This window comes from Rhineura floridana, chromosome 3 (genome assembly GCF_030035675.1).
Source record: "Rhineura floridana isolate rRhiFlo1 chromosome 3, rRhiFlo1.hap2, whole genome shotgun sequence".
In the NCBI taxonomy this organism is placed as follows: domain Eukaryota; kingdom Metazoa; phylum Chordata; class Lepidosauria; order Squamata; family Rhineuridae; genus Rhineura; species Rhineura floridana.
This window is the reverse complement of record NC_084482.1, coordinates 139,436,062-139,442,506: the sequence shown is the minus strand read 5'-3', so window position 1 is coordinate 139,442,506 and position 6,445 is coordinate 139,436,062. Positions and strand designations below refer to the sequence as shown.

The following is a 6,445-nucleotide window of genomic DNA, read 5'->3' as shown; positions in this document are numbered from 1 at the left end:
AGTACAGCCTTGCTACTTTCTGAAGATATAAGGGCAGAGGATATGTGGAGAACCTTTGGCCTTTCAGAAATTCCTGAACTACAACTCCCATTATTCCTGGCCATTGGCCATGCCTGCTGGGGCTGATGGAAGTTATAGTTCAACAACATCTGGAGGGCACCAAGTAAGGGAAAGCTGAGTTAATCTATGGAATAGAATCCCACAGCTGTTTCCCTCACCACAAGATAACTTTTGTTGGGGAGATCTGTATGTGACAGGGTTTGGGGATGGGTACGTTTTGAGGCAACACATTGACACATTCCAGAAAAAGGAAATATGTATGGAGCATTGATCTCAAGTGAGATGAAACCCTTCCCACAATCAGTGTCCTATGTGGACTGCAAGGAGAAAAAGTAGCCTGGGGCCAGGTGATCGCATCGTAACAAAATGATGTATTCCTTATGAAAACATTGTCATAATTCACCCTGAATGTAAGGCGTATCTTTCACAGCTCAGGGAATGGGGGCTTTCACAAGTCAGGTTGGTGATCTATACTGCAATAAATTGCTGGCAATTGATAAAGTAATGTAAAGTCAGTGCAGCTTTACAGCTAGCTCTCCTTTTTCTTTAAAGCACAGGTGGTGACAGTGTGTTGGATTACAGCTCCCATCATCCCTGACCATTGGCCATGCTGGCTGCTCCTGATGGGAGTTGGGAGTCCACAGCTTCTCTGTCCCTGCTTTCAAGAGAGATGCTGTATGATCTCTCATCTGTGGGTAAAGCACAGTATACTCACTGGCTGACAATTTCACAAGCCTAATGAAAAAGACCACTGTTCATATTGCTTCCGCACTTCTGTCATTTTTTTCAAGGGGAGTGTCAGGACCAGCCAGAATCCAAGACTAGTCAGTGTAATTTAGACTCCATTGTAAAATATTCATGTAGATAATCTCACAAATGTTTACTCTGTGCAGCCAAAAGTCAAGGAAAGGCAGTTGTTTAGTCTTTGCCACCTTGTGCTAATGTTAAATAACTTCCCAAAGAGTATTCTACTAATCAAGGATGGAAAATAACTTGGACAAATGAAGATGATGTCAAGGAATGCATAATTTATTATTTCTACAAACGTACACATGAAATAGTATTTGCAGAAGTAAGTAGCTCAAGAGGAGGTAGTTGATGAAGACCTCCCAAAGCTGTCTGCTGCTGTGTCTCAGAACTCCACAGCCAAAACAAAGAGGAGCTACTAATCTCGTGCTACTAAAAACATCTACCTCTATACTATCATTTCTTTTTATTTGCTGTTATTTTAACATATTTTGGCTATTTATTGAGGTGTTTGTTGCAGTTGCCCACTGCCACATCCACACACATCCCAACGAAGTCAAGGTGATGGTTCGCCCAGTCGGAATGAAAGGAAATAAGTCGAGTGAAAATGTCCCTCCCCCAGTAACCATGCTCTTCACAGACAGCAAATGTTCCGCGATTTTTGGGTAGAAGTGAAATTCTTCATGGGGGCGGCTTGCAACTGGTGGTGGCAGCTTTTCTTACGTAGCTTCCATTCAGTTTAACCGAGCTGGCACAGACAGGATCCTGTGGACCTGTGCTAAACTAAAAACCAAGGGTATTCATAGTTGAATGTGCCCTCAGTCTTCCCCAGCAATAAGCTCGTAAGTACAACATGTAGCATCCTTATCACAAGCAGGCGGGCAGGCATCCTCAGCCATCTGTTCATTATCTCCTTCAGTTCTGTCTGGATTTCCACTGAAAAACACCCAGCCATGGATAAATTATGAAGTGTGATGTTGCCTCAACACTCAATTTCAAAACACAGGAATATTGACTTGGCACTTGGAGAAAACACTGCTGTTGACTACTCAGAGCATTTAACAGGACAAGGGCATTGTTTGCAACAAAAGAGACTGAAACGTCTCCCCCAGGAAAGCTATCCATAATATTGTTGAATTGGGATTATTGCAAAGAGCTAACATTTTGCTGATAGCTCAGAAGCCTTCTGAAATGTTCATGTGAAATTCCATTTGTCCAGCTGTGAAACTGGAGGTTATCATACCCCAGGTGAAGTAAGCTCAAATACCCTAGGGATAACACTATCAATGGTATGTGGAAATGGAGCACGCATGATTGCTGCCAGATTTCCTGCCACAATGTACATTTTCCCTTTCCGGAGTGAACTTTTTTAACAATTAAAATTTCCCAGACAAATTGATCAGGCAACACTAATCAAAAGAGAAAAGGATTATTCACCAGGACTTGCATATTTAGAGGCATCCAGAAGCTGTATTGTGCCAGGATGGCTAGACTAGGTGGTGCAATTGTGATGAAAACAGTTTTCTCTAGTGATTGCACTTGTTTTCCTGATCTGCAATATTACATGATGGCCTCTGATGAATATTAAATCTCATTGCGAAGTTATAAAAACAGGTGAGCTTTGCAATGCATCTTCGGTCTAGTAGACGGGTGAGATGGAAGAAGTATCTACTGCAGCTTTCCCCAACCTGCTGCCCTCAAGGTGTTCTGGACTATAAGTCCCATCAGCTTCCGCCTGGGGTGAATGGAAGTTGTAGTCCTAAACACCTGGAAGACAGCAGGTCAGGGAAGGCTAATCTTCTGAGTACTGTGTGTGTGAGTCTTACGAGAGTACCCTATTAATTTATGGTCTGCTTTAGACTTGGTATGTGATCCAGAGGGCACTAAGCATGCAGTCTTTTTCTCTCACTTGTTTTGCACAAATTAATCTTCTGCTATCCACTCTGATTGCCACATAGCTAGAATTGGAATTACATTAATTCGGCTGCAACATTTTTCTTAAAATACATACGCTCAAACACGGATTGTTTGCTCAAATGGCCAATTATTCATTTTCATCTATTGTGAAAGGTTTTTGAAAGATGCCAGAAATGACCTAACCAATATAATGCTGCAATAAATCAAGCACAATGTGATGGTGAACTCTTGCTTCCACTTATGCCTCCATTTTGAAACCACAAGGGAGCTAATTTGGCAATGGGATAAAACAGGCACAGATCCCACTGGCTTCAGTATAAAGCAGACCTATCCCTTGTACCAGTTTCTATTTTGCCCTAAAAATGGATTTCAGTTCTTGTTGAGCTGGGAGGTATTGTGATCTTAAGCATTGCGGCTAATTCCACAGGGACAAGTTTGTACCATTTAAATATGGATGTCTTCCTGGCCCACATATTAATGCCAAAATGAACACTTGTGCCCAGCAATTCAGAAGTGATGGTGTACATATTTTCCCCCTATACAGAGATTGCCTTTGTACAGGAAAAAGTACCATGGGTGAAGCAACCCTCCAGACTGCACACTGTAATTTAAACACTGTGTTCATACCTTCATAGGAACATAGGAAGGTGCCTTATACTGAGTCAGACCACCCCACTCAGTATTGTCTACCCTGACTGGGTTTCAGACAGGGGACAGTCTCAGTCCTACCTGGAAATGCCGGGGATGATGATGATGAATTAAATTTATATCCCGCCCTTTCTCCCAAAGGGAGCCTAGGGTAGCAAACAGATGATAAAGCACTAAAAAGTCTTTAAAACAAACATCTTAAAAACATCTTTAAAAACAATTCCAGCACAGACACAGATTGAGATAAGGTCTCTACTTAAAAGGCTTGCTGAAAGAGGAATGTCTTCAGTAGGTGCTGAAAAGACAACACAGATGGTGCCCGTCTAATATTTAAGGAGAGGGAATTCCAAAGGACAGAACTCCACAGGGATTAAACTTGGGACCTTCTGCATTCAAGGCAGATGCTCTGCCACTGAGCTACAGCCCTTCCCAAATGAATTACTGAAATGTCCAATCCAGTGCCAAACAACTTACTAAGGGCTGGCTTCAGAGTTCACACGTTTACTGGATTCTGTACAGTATTCCCCTTTCCTATTCCCCAGCTGGAGTCATCATCAGGCACTGCTATATGTACAAAGTTATGTTGCTGACCCTTTTGCTATTTCATTATCATCTTGTGGTGAAGTGGAATTATCATTACTCTGGCACGGTCTAAATCGCCCTGTTCTGCTTGCTCATTGGCCCTCTGCTATTTTGTCTAATTGACCAACCCTGCACAAGAAAGCCAAACAATGCTGCTCACTCAGCTGCTGTTCTTAAGTTTTGCCATGCACCAAAACCGAGTTCCTACAGAACATTTGAGACCTGCTTGGGGCAAATGAAGAAATGTGTTTTAAACACATTTAGTGAGATTTACTTTCAACACATCACCATTCAAATACTGAAATAAAGTCAATTAATTTATATGTACCATTGCTCTGGAGCTAAAGAAGTGAGCGAAAGGACGCTCTGTCACTGGCCCAGGGGCGTCACTAGGGCGGTGCAGCAGGTGCGGGCTGCACCGGGTGACACCACAAGATGGGGGTGACACCCAGAGCTGCTGCCCCCAGACACCACCAGGAAGCAGGGCAGGCAGGCGGAGAGCTGCCCTGCCCGCGCTAACATGTGGAAGGCTGCGGCCGCGGCGCACAGGCAAAGAGAAGAAACCCGCACAGCCATGGAAGGCGCAGGGGAAGAGCAGGGAGCTAACAGGCGGAAAGCTGCCCTGCTTCTGCCCCACGCTAATGCATGGAAGGCGTGGTGCGGCGGCTCGCTCACCTTGCTGTTGGCGCTGAGTGCTGCACTCAGGCAGAGCATGCCGGGAGGCACCACCACACTGCCACAGCATCTCCACACCATCCTGCCGTCACCGCAGGAACCAGGCTCGCTTACCCAGCTTGTGCAGCCACTGGCAGACATGTGGAGACAAGCAGCTGCCGAGCGGGAGGAGGTGCCCCCCTTTTCTAACCGCAAAACTCTTGGGAGGGGGCAAGTTAGAGGAGAGGGCAGACTGCGCCAGTCAGGTGGAAATGCCCCACCCCCGGATCTAGGGCTCCCTATACTGGTAGGCAGGCTGGCGCTTCACTCACAGGGGAAGAAGGGGGCTTGCGCCCCACAAAAAGCCACCCAGCCGGTCACCTCACAGGCCGAGGGCTCACGCGAGGAAACAAAACGCCTGGGGCCCTGAAGTCTCTGGAGAGTTGCTCCTAAGGAAGTCCTCTGGCTCTGTTCTGTGGGGATCAATTCCCACCCACAGAGGGTTGCGGCGGGGGTTCCTTTCCCATCTCTCTCCCATGCCCGTGGGAGGGATTCTCTTCCTGCAATTCTGAGGAAAGGGAAGATTCCCAGGAGACCAGGGGCGCAGGGGCGTCACTAGGGTGGTGCGGCAGGTGCGGGCCACACCGGGTGACACCAACCCTAGTGACGCCACTGCACTGGCCAGACCACAAGGGGTATGGGAAGGTTGAGTCCTCTCCCTCCCACCTCCCTTTCTGGAAGAACAAGCCTGGCAAAGGGAAGACCAGTCTGGCCTCAGCCAGCAGCCAGAGAAGGCCAAGACGCAGTGAGCAACTTCAGAAAGAACTCTGCCTTAGATCTGAGGAGGAGTGCAGATATGCAGAAGGGCCCTGAGTATTGTTTGGTACTCTATTAATGTGTTGTAAGCACTTTTGATCAAAAGCTGGGTTATAAACAGAGCTTGGAAAAGTTACTTTTTTGAACTACAACTCCCATCAGCCCAATCCAGTGGCCATGCTGGCTGGGGCTGATGGGAGTTGTAGTTCAAAAAAAGTAACTTTTCCAAGCTCTGGCTATAAATCTTTAAAATAAACTGAGAGCAGCAGAAAGACAGTTTAAAATCAGGGAAACAGTATGGGAAGACTTAGGCTGCAGATATACTCGTTGCTTCAAAAGCAGCCAGACTGATTTCTTTGGCTGAGTTTTGAAATAACTCTGCTGGGCACATTTCCCTGCCCCTCCTTCTGATTAGGACAACAAGCAACAAATTGTTGGGCCAATCAATGTGTTTGCCTGAGCCTACAGCAAAGTTTTTCATTGGACACACCTGGAGTAGCAATGGGGTTGATGGCCAATCACTTTGAAGCCTGTGTGAAGCTGACTTCAAGGTAAAATGTGCTGGAGCTGCAACTTCTGAGGTTTTGGAGTAAAAGGAGGAGGGGTTTTACTAGCATCATGTATCCCTGTGTTCAGAAAACATAGGTGGAGGCTAGGGATGGAAAGAGCCTATGGCCATACTACCCTGAACATGCCCGTTCTCATCTGATCTTGGAAGCTAAACAGGGTCAGGCCTAGTTATTACTTGGTTGGGAGACTGCCTGGGAATACCAGGTGCCATAGGCTTAGAGGAAGGCAATGGTAAACCACTTTTTACCATGAAAACCCTATGAATATATCCAAAAGATTCGTAGGGTCACCATAAGTCGTAATTGACTTGAAGGCATATAACAAGAACAAGGGATGGAAAAATCTGTCTGTTTCGGTTCTCTCAGTTTCTCATGTTTCCAATGTTAAATTCAGTTCTCTACATTTCTGCAGCAATCTGTGAATTTTTTTAAAAAAAATTCTCATGAAAATT

General features: G+C 45.6%; 1 pseudogene; it reads left to right on the top strand.

Moving 5' to 3' along the window:
• The first annotated feature begins 6,091 nt into the window (after positions 1–6,091).
• Positions 6,092–6,210, top strand: LOC133382484 (5S ribosomal RNA; annotated as a pseudogene).
• Positions 6,211–6,445: the final 235 nt, after the last annotated feature.